The sequence below is a fragment of the Triticum dicoccoides genome, chromosome 2A (assembly GCF_002162155.2).
Source record: "Triticum dicoccoides isolate Atlit2015 ecotype Zavitan chromosome 2A, WEW_v2.0, whole genome shotgun sequence".
Taxonomy (NCBI): domain Eukaryota; kingdom Viridiplantae; phylum Streptophyta; class Magnoliopsida; order Poales; family Poaceae; genus Triticum; species Triticum dicoccoides.
In genome coordinates, this window is record NC_041382.1 from 398149094 (window position 1) to 398164134 (window position 15041).

Sequence of the window (15041 nt, forward strand, 5' to 3'; positions counted from 1 at the left end):
CCTCCTCCGGCCGCCCCCTCCTCCCTTCTCATCCCTCCTCCTCTCCTCCCTCCTACTCCTCCGCCTCCCTCCTCCCAACCCCTCCTCCCTCTATCCCTCCTAAACCCTAAACTTTTTTGTATTGTTCTTGTATAATGTAGTTTTTTACTGTTTTTTAGTAAGAAAATTAATTATTTTTATTTATAGTAAGTGCTTAGTTGAACTAGTTGAATTAATAGAATTGTTTTATTTTTAGTAACAAAATTTAGGTATATGAGATTTGATGTCCTAATTAAAATTTTACTATAGAAGTAGTTTATTTTTAGTAAGAAAATTAATAGAACTACTTTATTTTTAGTAAGTGCTTAGTTGAACTAGTTGAATTAATACAACTAGTTGAATTTATGTCATTATCGCTTTGTCATCAAAGAATGCTATATGAGATTTGATGATCAAATTAAAACTTTACTCGGTGGAATATGCAGGCTTTGTACAGTCGTGTCTCATTGGAGTGATTGTCATCCGAGCTACCTCTACTTCCTCTACACCCGAGTTCGTGAGCTAAAAGTCCACCTCTTCTTTATCCACTTCTCGGTGTGTTGAATAGAGTAGAACTAGGGTATTTAGTCAGTGAGCCCATGTGCGAATGCTTATGATAATTGATCCGGATGGAATTGCAAGATTAAGCATGCATCATTGTATGTGTATGAACATCTTTGTATCGCTGGAAAAATCCGAGTGGCTTATGTCTTGCCGGAGTGTTGATTCATTTCCGTTCCGGCAAATTTCAGGCGCTCGGTATATCCTATTTTAGCAAAGGTCATGCCAGATTTTTTTTTCGTGAATTTAAGCATGACTTGTGCTAGAATATGTAGGAAATATCGAGTGCCCCGGATTTGTGTGTTGAGTTTCCTGCTAGTTGCCTTCGATCGATTTTCAATTGATGTTTCAACTATGAACACTAGTTGACCCGTTGCGCCAAATGGCGCAGAGACTCACTAAACCCATGTTCGCGATGAAAATAGTTTCCTTTAGTAAGGACGGACGATGTATATACTCATTGTAGTTTGGTAGTAGAAAGTCATATATAAAATTAAACCTATGTTTAGTTGGTTTTGTTGTGGCCCTTGAATCCATATGTGCTTTGGAAAGAAAACATGGTTTAGTTGATTTCGTTGTGGGCAAGCAGGTCCTACCCATTTTAATTTGGTAGTACAGAATCCCAATGAAGACCGCGTTGAAAATATGTGTATTTTCAAGTAATCTCCTCTTGCGCCATTAGAGATGGTTTTTTTAAACACAGTACAAACGCAAGCGCTCATATACACGCGCATACACTCACCCCTATGAACGTACACACGCACAAGTTGGTTCGCATTAAAGATGGATTTTAGTTTGTTTAGTTGTGGGCAAGCAGGTACCTACACATTTTAATTTGGTAGTATAGAATCCTATTGAAGACCACGTCGCATTGAGAGTAATCTCCTGTTGCGCCATCAGAGACCCACTGAACACCATTTGTGCTTTGAAAAAAATTCCAGTGTCAGTAGCACTATTTGTCTACTACATGCTTAATAGAAGTGCTTTGATCGAAAATGCCAAGCGAAGACCGAGCTCAATGAAGGCCTTTATTTGAAACCTTTAAAATTCAAACTATTCAGTTTCAAAAAATTCTGAAAATAAATACACATATACCTAGATACATAATGTACATGTCTGCAAGTTTTCAGGTCGTAATACAATAGAATGTGAGCAAAAAAGACAAATCTGGAGCCTTTTAGCTTACGTACTCTCATCAAGTCCACAATTTTGGTTTTTTTCTACAGCTCGCAATTCAAGGTACTTCATCCTGAATTTTTTTACACATACACTTTACATCCGCGAATACATGTGTATTTTTTTCAGAATTTTTGAAACTAAAATTATGAAGTTTGAATTATTCAAAATAAAGGGCTCCATGGAGCTTGGTCTCCAAAATGCCCTACTCTGCTTTGATTGTTTATAACTTTTATATGTTGTCCTCTGATAATCTAATAAAACATATATGTTCCGTCGACCACCCACATGAAAAGGAAAGTAAAATACTTCTGTTACTTTCAAAATGACCTCATGCTCAACTCACATATGTCATTAGTTAAGCTCATCGAGACTGAATTCCCTGACCGACCATTAATACATCATCCCCACACTTCTGGTTATGTTCTTTGTAACATGGGACTATTTACATGTGGGACACACTGTTGGCGCTTTTCAAAGAAGTTAACATGTGAAAAGTAGCAGAACCGGTACAGTAGAAAAGGCCATCTAGTTACTGAACTGGTCGTGCATGGCCGTGCATGTACATAGTACATAAACGTTGAATGTTCAATGCCACAGAAACCCCAAATGTTTTCTATTCTTCAGCCTCTAATGCGCCCTGATAGAAGGCTTTATCAAGATAGAGACAACACCCGAGAACTACTGCCACAACCTCATCCATAAATGACATCTACCGAGCATTTTCTGCAACAAATTAAGTAAAGTTTACCTAGAATCCCAATCCATATTTCTCTCCCCTCTCCTGCAACTCGCACAACAAGTATAACAATCAGTATATATGGACACAGCTGCATGAGGGCACATCAAGGAACAACAAAAAAACACATCAATCAGGATGCTTGTTCAGTATACACACTTTCGCAAACATTATCTTCTCCTTTTCATATTTGATTTCTAGCACATAATAAACACCATCATCCATATTTCAAAGTCTTGGTTGTTAATTTTGCATCATGTGTGTGGCAATCTGGGTTCAGCAAAAGCTCTGAATCTTTTCCTGATAATCTTAGTGTCATAATATAGTCTTCTCTGCCAATGAGTAATGGTTGGAAACAAGAAACACAAGAGGTTTTATATGCTAATGATAATATGCTACATAAATAAATAAATAAAACAGAGATGAGATGAACCAAAAAATTGAGCTTGTAGTACAAATACCAATTACAAACACCTTATCGCAGCTTATAAGGAAATCATTTTGTCAAGCGTATAGTACAAAAACGAAGTACTCTGTAGAAACATACAGATAGAAAGGCTCAATGGCAATGGGCATATCTGCAGCGGAGCCGCAACCTCAAGTATAATTGCCATACTTATCTACACTAAAAAGGATAGAGAGTGACCCATGCATGTGCATTGAGGGATACACTAAAGTTAGTTATGTGCCTAAGCTTGGTTTGTGAAAAAGGCGAAACCAATTATTTATGTGCTTAACACACCAGCAAATCAAATGCAGCCTCCACTACATGTCAATAGTTCCAAGAAAAACAAAAATCTAATATGATATTTAATTGTAAGCATACAACAAATAGTTCCACTCATAAATTGGTGTCGCCATTCCTCAAAATAGAAATTTTCAACCTTTCCATCCTTTTTAAATTACAACAAAGAGTATCACTGTTTAAGTTTCTAAGAAAAGTGGAGAAGAAAAGTTGAGGAGCTGAGGACAGGGAAATGTGATAATTTCAAGGAGATAACTTTGTCTAGTTTTATATCCTATAATGTTGAATTTTGAAAAGGTTTTTCTATTATTATGTTGACACTATGACAGCATGTTTACGCCAGGATAAAATCCTGTCAAAATTATTTGTCTAGTTCAAACAGGATATCATGTTCAAGAATTTGACAATGATAGTATATCATCTGCAATTATTATGCTATATGACATGAAGTGTACACGTTTAACTTGGCAAAACATAACATACACAGGATCGGCAAAAAAATCCCCAGAGCCTTCCTACTCGTCCTAGGCACCTCCCTGCCTCCCTCTCTCCCCTAATCAGGCTAGTAAAAATATAGACCCAAGTTGTATATGAACTTTGTCTAGTTTTATATTCTATAATGTTGAATTTTGAAAAGGTTTTTCTATTATTATGTTGACACTATGACAGCATGTTTACGCCAGGATAAAATCTTGTCAAAATTATTTGTCTAGTTCAAACAGGATATCAAGTTCAATAATATGACAACGATAGTATATCATATGCAATTATTATGCTATATGACATGAAGTCTAATCATTTAACTTGGCAAAACAGAACATACACAGGATCGGCAAAAAAAAAACCAGAGCCTTCCTACTCGTCCTAGGCACCTCCCTGCCTCCCTCTCTCCCCTAATCAGGCTAGTAAAAATATAGACCCAAGTTGTATACGAATCGTCCTAATCAACAGCAACATGATTTACATTGTCCCTATAAGAATTTTATAGCCTGCAAAGCAGCCTATTCATAGGCCGACAGTGCCCCCGTACCGCCAGTTGCCCAGAAGAACCTCCTATCTGGTGGCAGGGAGACACTGCTTTGGCTCCACCCCAACGAGCAAACCCCATCGTCAATAATCTCACACATGCATGAAAGAGCGGGCAAAAAAACTGCACCGCCAGGGTCTCAAAAATTGGGATCACAAAAGACATAGCAAGGCACATCCTAGCGCAGGAAGTAGTATAGATGAAATAAGCAACATAAGAAACCAAAACAAACAACTAAAGCACGCACGCAACACCTGGTCAGGTAGAAGAATAAACAGTAAGTAATATAGAGAAACAAAATTAAAGAAAACAGAAAACGGAGGCACACAATACAAACCTTGATAGCAAGTCGGGGAACCGGCAACCTAACAGATCGGTAAACGACAAAGCAAGTGAAGGCAACGACAACTGGACCTGCAAAACAAAAGGAAGCAAGGAGCCACATGACGGATAGTGTCAAGCTATCTACTGCGAGGACTATCATGAAACTAAAATCTGCTGTTGCATTACCTACACAGCCTTTGTATATGTTATCAGATTAACATGTATGGAGACAACAGAATATACCAGGGGATAATTAAGTAACACCAGGAAAACTATTACCAGATCACAAACAACGGCAATCTGACAACCAAAGCACAAGGTTGCCAAAGAAAGGCGCACTTACAGAGTCCATAAACAAGATATCAAGTAGAACACATAATATAAAACAGAGGCGTAATTCTCCTCTGTATTCTGATATATATGCTTCAGAAATTTGTACCTTCTCTTCTGTTTGATTTGGTTACCGTAGTTCGATCTTTTCCCTCTGGTGAGTTATGCGCCATCCTTACATGATTCATCAGCATCACCTAGAAACGATCTGAGGAAAAACAAAATCAAAGTGAAATCAAATGGAATCACGTGTAGGTAGTAGCGAAGTACTATATCGAAATCATTTGTTGCAATGTAAATTTGTAAGATACATGCAATTGATATCCAAAGGTCACTATTTTGAATTCTCTCTAAGCATAACAGGCAAAAGTATTAGGTGGATGCAAATGCTCCTATTCTCCTTATTGTAAGTAGACAATCTAAAACCAAGGATGTCATCATAATAACTAAAGGATAAAAGAAATTAAGAGGTAAACATACAGGGGTATACAAATAAGGTTGAAGCATTGCTGGGTACTGGTAGTTGTAAATCTCTTTGTGAAATCGTATTGAATAGGACAGCTTTTTAACAGAAACAAGACAGAAGCTTTACTTCTTAACCCATATATAAGTTGTCGTTGCACATGCCCATAAATACCTACTCACCTACATACACACCTAAGCACAAATACCTACTCACCTACATAAGTTGCCGTTGCACATGCCCATATATTTGGTGCAAGTTGTGGCCTCCTTTAAGTAACATTATCATCACTCTTACCTACCTACACACCATCAAAGGATGAGGTCAAAGCCAAGTGGAACTGTGGAAGTACTAAAGAAAGGGAAAGTGTCTGATTCATAAGCAAAGAGAGCAAGAGACCGAACTTTAAGAATATGTAGGAGGTTTATTAGTAAGGAAATAGTGGTAACCTTTTCTTAGTAAATAAGATCGATGGAAACAAATGTACTTTTCATATGTGACTCCGGAAAAAAAATTAAATATCTTTTCATTTAGCTGTACCATGACCATATTTACAATGGTCCATCGCACTGTCAATGTACCACAATGTGCATAGCTTATTGATGCTTTGGGGCTAACACATGTTCTTCACAACTAAATTGGTAGAACGATAAACATGATGTTGAGCTAGAAAAAATAGAACTACAGACTGGGAAAAGTTCAGGTCCAAAAGCATATCTGATAGATATGTCTGTCAGGCGTGTCGAACATTTTCTACAGTGAGATAGACTGAGCAGAAGAAACACATTACTGGTTTTCCAAAAACATCTTAAGAAATGGAGCTCTTGGACCAGTGAATTACACTGGTATTCTCAATATAGAATATACCACATCTGCAATCTCACTGGTGAGAACCAGTGAAAGATTAAGAAATTATCTAAACCTATAAGCTTCCATTCTAACTGGCGGGGAAACAAAATGTCAATATCCTCTCACTTAGTTCAGACATGTATAGGATAGTGTAGCAGTACATGTGTGTAAACAGAAACCAAGTTCATTATGGAAACTGGAAAGTACCAACAAAATGGCAGTAAAAGGTTTTTAAGTTTTACGTTTAGTAGCACGGGTAGGAAGTAGATCAGTTCTTTTTTTAGTTCGGGGAAATTTAGGACAATGTAGAATTGCCTAATTATTTTATATCCAAGATAGAAGTATTGGCAGATTATCCTCAAACTATATTCTTTACAGTTATAAGAAATGTTGTCCAATGCAGAGAAATAGGCATGATAATTGATAAGTTTGGTAACTAAGCGTAAAAGACGCTCACTACAAAAATACAGGTCATAGAACTGAAAATAGAAAAACCGATGATAAAGAAGGAGGTAACCTGGTAGAGTGCCACACCGAAGGGCATTTTCCTAAATATGTTTGTAAAACACAACTCACGGTCGATGGACTTAACTAAGGTATTTTTAAGCACAACATTTATAAAGGAAATTGACCATATACTTTTTTATGAATGATGCAAGACTTATGTTTTTTTTGCAAGAATCAACCTTAGCAGGCTGTTGTGTAGAGTTACTGTCAGCGGAAGATGGCGCAGCCAAGAAAAATTGGTTGTGGATTTCTTCTATGCCTGTTGCTCCATCCTGCAGCAATTATTTAGAAAAACAAATAAGATGATTGTCAGATTAGATAAGGCACACTTCTTGCACTGAAAACAAATGTTTTGCATCAATATAATAGATGACCAAAAAATCTGAATACTAAAAGTGCAAGGTGGATATGCATGAGAATGGAAGATCTGAATGTGCAAGTACAAGCATTAAGGAAGGTACTAACTAATTTGTAGCTGTTGCATTGTACAACCTACACACAGAAAACAAATGCCAAGATAGAAAGCTCGCTGTTCTAAATCATATACACGGCCACTAAGTAAATTACCGAGTTAGTTTAAGCAGCCTAGGAAAGAGAAAATAATCTAGCAAAATTAGGGAATCTAGTACTTACTTACTTACTAAGCCTTTTGTCCCAAACAAGTTCGTGTAGGCTAGATATAAAACCCTTTCACGAGGTCTTCCCAGGAGATCCCCATCCTAGTACTATTCTCGCCCAAATGGGTTTCATACCCAAAGGACTGACTAGTTTTTACGTTGGCTCGCCAAGCCTATCACAACCCTTAGATACTCTTATCATAACTGATAAAAAGGAACTATCCTTGGACATGCTTATTAGTTTTACGCTCAAGAGAACTTATTAGGCAAGTAAACCGTACAATGTGATTTCTTAGGTACTTAGCAATCTCTCATAGGTTAATTAGATGCTCTTTTATTGATTTAGATGTAGTAACCAAGTCATTATGTACCATTTGGCAAGTTCATGCATTAATGCTTCAGCTTTAAGGTCCATCAATCAAAACAAAGCCCAAGCACATACATTGGGCGAATTCCTGAAAGAACAAAGGAACAGGTGAGTGTTATCTATAAAGAAATTAAGAGAATGAAATAGGAGGGCTGATTATTCAGAAGAAAGGGTGGAGTATAATATCTCTATTGGACTCCCAATTAGCAAAAGAAGAAGACATGGAAAGGCATATTCTAAAATATGTGATATATCATTGCCCTTAAAGATTTGAAATTCCATCTATGGAACTACAAAAATGTAAACATCCAACAAATTCAGATGCATGACACAGACAGCCGTACCAATAGACAGAGATGCTTAACTGAAAAGCTAGGAGCTGCATGAGAAGTCATTTGACAAAATGCTCCAACCTGACAATAGGTTGGGTCAGAATATAATATGCTTAATACCTAACCCTTGACAACATCTAAACAAATTAATAAACATTAACTACGTACATGCAGCTCCCACAGATTAGGGCAGTGTGTAATGTTTCATTCTTCTTGTTTTAACACCAAAAGAAAAGATAATCAAGGGAAAATAATTTTTTTCCTTTCTAAAACAACTCAATCTGCTCCTTTAAATTTATTTAGCTGGCAGACATGAACCAACTATGGTAACTTTCTTATCTGGGGCCTAATTTTAACTTGGTACAAAATAAAGTAGTCATTTTTACGTACTAAAACTTTACTTCTGGGTAAGATAATCCAAAATGTAACTACTACAACAGGAGAACCACAGATCAATTTACCATCAACTTAAGATATTGGCGATATAATTGAATTTTTTTAGCATTGTACCAGCCACAAGATTGCCACAAATCACAATCAAACACGTGTGTACGTATCTCTTGTTCTACCCTAAAATTGGCTTTCTAACTCATGCAACTAAGCATAATTTATTTTGCGACGCCCTAGAATATCTGCGGTAAAATTACTTACGAATGCATCGTGAACCCTGCTGTATAACCTGCAATACCATAGTTGTAGCTACATCAACATGGACATATCATCAGTTACTAAAAAAGAACCTTTACATAATGGAAAATGAGTTGTTATTATGCCTTGCTTCTTAGTGGGATGTGCATACCTCTTTGCCTGTCGCTGCTGTCCTCGTCTATGTGCACCACCTCCATCCTGCCTGAATGGTATTATCATGTCAAATAGCTTTGGCCTCCTGACCTGTGCACCTGTCACACCTAACCAGTGGTTAGTGCGCCTAAGAGCTGGCTGGTGGGCCCAGCCAGCTGGCCAGACAAGTGGCGTGCGTGTGTGGGGTTAAATTGGCCGCCTGTGGCCGGGTGTGAGTATGCGTGCATTGTACTCTGAATCTTAATCTTCCCTCTGCAATCCATCTCCTCCTCCTTCCTCTCCAAGCCAACCTCTCGTCCCCCGGCGCGATCTGGATCCTCTCCCTCTCCCTCTCTTCCTGGGGTGTTACAACTGGTAATCAGAGCCACCAAATCTTCCGAAAAATTTTGTTCCTCACTTGTTTGGGGGTCGGTAACATCCACCGCGCCGGTGTGGCTTGCTCCGGCGAACCACACAAAATCCGTCGCGGGGTTCGACGCCCTCTCGAGCAGGACGACGGCTACTTCCAAGGCTTCTGCGGCGACGCGGCAAGTGCTGGCCGCCATGGACGAGGGGAACACCAACATCACCAAGATGCTGGAGTCGCTGCTCGCCAAGATCGACGATCAGAAGGCGACTCACGAGAAGCAGATCGAGCTCCAGGCCGCCTTCAACGCGCAGATCTCGCAAGAGATGCGCGGCCTAGCGCGGCAGCTCGATCTGACGCAGGCGGACCTCGACCTCACGCGCAAGACGGCGGAAGGATCCTCTCCATCAGGCTCGGTCACCACGCACATCCACCAGCCCGCGCAACCGCAGCAACCCCCACCGCCTCCGGATCCGTACCGGCCGTCGTCGTCGCACGCGCGCCTGGGCGATCACCGCCCTCCCCTCCTTCCGGTGCCGCCACAGGGAGGGTTCGTCGCCGCTCCGACCGCGTCTCCGCCGGGCTACCACTCCAACGAGTACCACAAGCCCCCGAAACATGGTTTCCCCAAGTTCGACGGAACGGCGCCGTACTTATGGCTGGACCGCTGCCTCGCCTACTTCGAGCTCTACAAGTTGGCTGCACACCAGTGGGTCGCCACCGCCACGCTCTACATCGACGGCCGGGCAGCACACTGGCTCCAAGCGTTCCGCCAATCGCATCGCAACATCACGTGGGACGTGTTTACATCGGCGATCCTGGAGGAGTTTGGCGCCGACGAGTTCGAGATGGTGATGCACAAGCTCCTGCAACTCCGGCAGACAGGCACCGTCGCCGAGTACCGTGCTGCCTTCGACGAGCAGATGTACCACTTGCTCGCACTCGATCCGTCCATCAACACCAAGTTCTTCGTCACGCAATTCCTCCTCGGCCTGAAGGACGAACTGCGTGCCCCGGTGCGGCTCCAGGCGCCGTCAAGCATCACGCGCGCCTCGGTGCTCGCGCGCATACAGGAGGAAGAACTGGGCACGTACCGTGCACGCCCCCGCATCACACCCGCTGGCCGACCACCACCGACAGCTGCCGCGGCCGCGCCACAGCGCGCCGTGGCCGCGCCGGCGCGTGCCCAAGGGGACGAGTACGCGCGGGAGAGGCAGCTGCGCGACTTCCGCCGAGCGAACAACCTCTGTTTCAAGTGTGGGGATCGGTACTCCAGAGAGCATCGCTGCGCCCAGCCCGCGCAGTTGCTCACCATCAACGTGGGCGACCACGGCGAGGTGCTATCCGACGACACCATCCACGCCTTGCAACTGCTCGACGATCCGGGGCCAGCGGCGCAATCTCCTGCTCCGGCCGCGGACGCGCCAGAGTGCTGCCTCCTCTCGTCCCAGGCGCTCGACGGCACAGACTCCACAACGACGATCCGGTTGCGCGCCCTCGTCGGGAACCAGGTCATGCTCCTGTTGCTCGACTCGGGCAGCACCCACAGTTTCGTCAACAAGGCCTTCGTCGATCGCCTCGGCCTCGCCACGGAAGAAATGCCGCCAACGGAGGTGCGGGTGGCCAACGGCGACAAGCTCACGTGCACGCGCAGGGTGCCCGGCCTCAAGTGGTGGATGCAGGGTCACACCTTCAACACGCCCATGCGCGAACTAGAGATCGGCGCGTACGATGGCATTCTGGGCATGGACTGGCTCGCCCAGAACAGTCCGATGACATGCCACTGGCAGGACAAGTGGGTGAAATTCCAGCACGACGGCGCAGAAGTTACCCTGCGCGGCGTGTCCACCAAGCCGGCCACCTCCATCAAGGCCGTAGGACCCGAAGAGCTGCGCAAGATGGTGGCCGGAAATGACGTTTAGGCCATGGCCATGGTGGACACATGCAACGGCGCGCCGCGACCGGCTCGCAAGTGTGCAAGCCAAACCCCGCTCGCCGACCTACTCGAGGAGTTCGCCGACGTGTTCGCGGCACCGAAAGGGCTCCCTCCGCACCGACAGTACGACCACGCTGTCACGCTGGTGGAGGGCGCGGTCCCCGCGAACACGCGCCCGTATCGCTACTCGCCTCTGCAGAAGGACGAAATCGAGCGTCAGGTTAAGGAGATGCTGGATTCGGGCGTGATCACGCACAGCGTCAGTCCATATGCCGCGCCGGTGCTGCTCGTGAAGAAGGACGGCACTTGGCGGTTCTGCGTCGACTATCGCCGGCTCAACGACGCCACCATCAAGAACAAGTTTCCCCTTCCTATCATTGACGAACTCCTGGATGAATTGGCCGGCGCAGCAGTGTTCTCCAAGCTGGACTTGCGCGCTGGTTACCACCAAATCAGAATGCGGGAAGAGGACGAGCTCAAGACGGCATTCAAGACGCACCATGGACACTTTCAGTTCAGAGTCATGCCGTTCGGCCTGACGAACGCGCCTGCCACATTTCAGTGCCTGATGAACTCCGTGTTTGGTAAGTATGTCCGCAAGTTCGTCATCATCTTCCTTGACGATATCCTTCTCTTCAGTGAAACCATGGAGGAGCACCTGGAACACCTGCGCATTGTCTTCGAGCTGCTCCGGGCACACCAGCTTTTCGTCAAGGAATCCAAGTGCACTTTCGCTGCGGATCACATCGACTACCTGGGTCATGTGATCTCCAAGGAGGGCGTGGCCACAGATAAGGAGAAGACGTAGGCCATGGATCAGTGGCCGACACCGACGAACGCCACGGAGCTGTGCGGCTTCCTCGGCCTCACGGGCTACTACAGGAAGTTCGTCCCACACTATGGCATCATCGCGAAGCCACTCACACAGCTGCTGACGAAGAAGGGCTTCTTCTGGACGGCGCAAGCACAAGCAGCGTTCGAGACGCTCAAGCAATCGATGGTCACCACGCCAGTCCTTGCCCTACCAGAATTTGCGCGGCCGTTCACGATCGAGACAGACGCCTGCGACACGGGCGTGGGCGCGGTGCTCGCGCAGGATGGGCACCCGGTCGCATACTTCAGCAAGGTGCTCGGCGTTCGCAACCAGAAGCTATCCACTTATGAGAAGGAATTCCTCGCCGTGATGATGGCCGTCGACAAGTGGCGTCAGTACTTGCAGCGCGGCCCCTTCGACATCATCACGGATCACAAATCTCTCTGTAATCTAGGCGAACAACACCTGGAGACAGAGCTCCAGCGCAAGGCCATGGCGAAGCTGGTGGGATTACAGTTCCGTTTTCAGTACAGAAGGGGGCTGGACAACGGCGCAGCTGACGCGCTCTCGCGAGTGGGCAAACAGTTCGAACTGGCCGCGCTCTCGACGTGCCAGCCCGACTGGGTGCAGGAGGTGGCCAACTCATATGCCACTGACGCTAACGCCCAGGAACGACTGCAACAACTGGCGATCCACAGCCCGGACGATCAAGGCTACGAGCTCTACCGTGGCATCATCAGGCGCCAGGGGCGCCTCTGGATCGGGGCCAATTCGGCCCTGCGCACCAAGCTCATCGCCGCGCTGCACTGCAGTGCGGTGGGTGGTCACTCCGGCTCCACTGCCACCTACCAGCGCGTGCGCAAACACTTCGACTGGCGCGGCCTCAAGCGCGACGTCGCCGAGTTCGTGCAGCAGTGCACCGTGTGCCAGCAGGCCAAGCACGAGCATGTCAAGCCGGCGGGCCTCCTCGCCCCGCTGCCCATTCCAACGGCGCCATGGCAGGACCTCACCATGGACTTCGTGGAGGGGCTACCGCGCTCCGAAGGACACGACACGATCATGGTGGTCGTCGACCGCTTCACCAAGTTCGCCCACTTTGTCCCTCTCCGCCACCCCTTCAACGCCAAGCAGGTGGCGCGCGCCTTCTGGGAGAACGTGGTGAAGCTGCACGGCATTCCGGTGTCCATCGTCTCCGATCGCGACAAGATCTTCACAAGCCACCTCTGGCGCGAGCTGCTCGCGGGCGCTGGCACCAAACTGCTGTACTCGACAGCCTATCACCCTCAGACCGACGGCCAGAGTGAAAGGGTGAATCAGTGCATGGAGATGTACCTCCGATGCGCTGTCCAAGACTCGCCGCACCAATGGCGCCGGTGGCTGCCAATGGCGGAGTTCTGGTACAATTCCACCTTCCATGCGTCACTCAAAGGCACTCCCTTCAAGGCCCTCTACGGCACGGAAGCTAACCTGGGCGCCATGGCTTCTTGGGCGGAGTCGGCGCCGGCCGGCGAGGAGTTGGATTGGGCGGCGCACACCGCGCACATTCGCGCACAGCTGGAGCGCGCACAGCACCGATTCAAGAAGAACGCTGACCGCAACCGCACAGAGAGGCACTTTCAGGAGGGCGAACAAGTGTTGCTCAAGCTCCAGCCGTATGGGCAGCGTTCGGTGGTCAATCGCCCCTGCGCCAAGCTCGCCTTTAAGTACTTTGGCCCGTTCAAGATCACCGAGAAGATTGGCGCACTCGCTTACAAGCTCGACCTGACGCCAGAAAGCCAAGTGCACCCTATCTTTCACGTGTCACAACTGAAGCCCTTCACCCCCGACTATACGCCGGTGTACGGTGAACTTCCCAAGGCGCCGGACCTCTCCGTCGACAACCTCCTACCGACCCGCATCCTGGACAGGGGCATGATGAAGCGCGGCGACGTGCCGGTGGTGCAGCTCAAGGTGCAGTGGGGCACCGGCGACTCCGCGCCGACGACATGGGAGGACCACGACGTGCTGCGCAACCGCTTTCCAACGGCATCACTGTGGGCGGAGGCGGAGAACGACGACGATACTGACGAAGAAGATGAGGACACAGCTCAAGGAGGGAGGAATGTCACACCTAACCAGTGGTTAGTGCGCCTAAGAGCTGGCTGGTGGGCCCAGCCAGCTGGCCAGACAAGTGGCGTGCGTGTGTGGGGTTAAATTGGCCGCCTGTGGCCGGGTGTGAGTATGCGTGCATTGTACTCTGAATCTTAATCTTCCCTCTGCAATCCATCTCCTCCTCCTTCCTCTCCAAGCCAACCTCTCCTCCCCCAGCGCGATCTGGATCCTCTCCCTCTCCCTCTCCCTCTCTTCCTGGGGTGTTACAGCACCCTGCGTATAGAAGAGAGGAAATCCTGAACCACCTTGAGATCCTTCGTTCCTAGTGCTCCAGCCGACGAGCTTTCCCCAACCGCTGACCCTGCCCGCCCGCATCCGCCGCTCCACCAATCTCTTCTGCTTACTCCCGCAGGCGCTGGACCCCCACCGATGAAGGACAGTGTCGAGCGCGGCCGTCGCTGCATCACCTTGGCATGCTGACGGGGCCGGCATCAAGGGCTTGGTGAGACGGGAGGCGAGGGCTTGGGAAGAGCGCCGCAACGGCTTGGCAGGGGTCGGCGGTGGTGGCACGAGAGATGAGAGGATGACCGCGCGTGAGGCAGCGGAGATCATAGGGCGGAGGCCGTGGTGACGATAGGGGGAGCGATGGGGTGCCGGGGTGGATGAGGAAGTGAGGAAATGTGGCGGCTGTGGGTTGGGGCTAGGGTTCCTGTGCTTGTGCCCAATGGGCTCTCGGCGAGGAACGGCCAATCGCACCCTTCCGCCATCATACCCAGCCAACACAGAGTAAACCAACGAACAAACCGGCTCACCAGTCGTACACACGTGAAAAGAATAACAAGGTGAAACCTGCAGTGAATATCCAATGGCTGAGGTGAGGTGAGGTGGGACTTTTACTAAGATCGGACGACCACGAACGAAACAATCGGGGGAGCTCTGTGAGGTGAAGACGCGCGTTGCTCCGCCCGCCCATATTGAGAAAGTATAGATATAGGGAG

General features: G+C 47.1%; 1 long non-coding RNA gene across 8 annotated transcripts; it reads right to left on the reverse strand.

The window, feature by feature from the left end:
* Window positions 1-2046: 2046 nt before the first annotated feature.
* Window positions 2047-14809, reverse strand: LOC119354684. Of its 8 annotated transcripts, XR_005171173.1 has the most exons (10): window positions 14063-14799; window positions 8855-8963; window positions 8707-8734; window positions 8068-8136; window positions 7728-7811; window positions 6919-7011; window positions 5600-5684; window positions 5030-5128; window positions 4604-4680; window positions 2047-2539 (listed from the first exon to the last, which is right to left on the reverse strand). It is a non-coding gene; the product is annotated as an uncharacterized LOC119354684 (long non-coding RNA). The 8 variants fall into 8 exon arrangements; XR_005171169.1 differs by having other exon boundaries at window positions 8707-8754; window positions 8855-14798; XR_005171167.1 differs by having other exon boundaries at window positions 8855-14797.
* Between the last annotated feature and the right edge of the window lie 232 nt (window positions 14810-15041).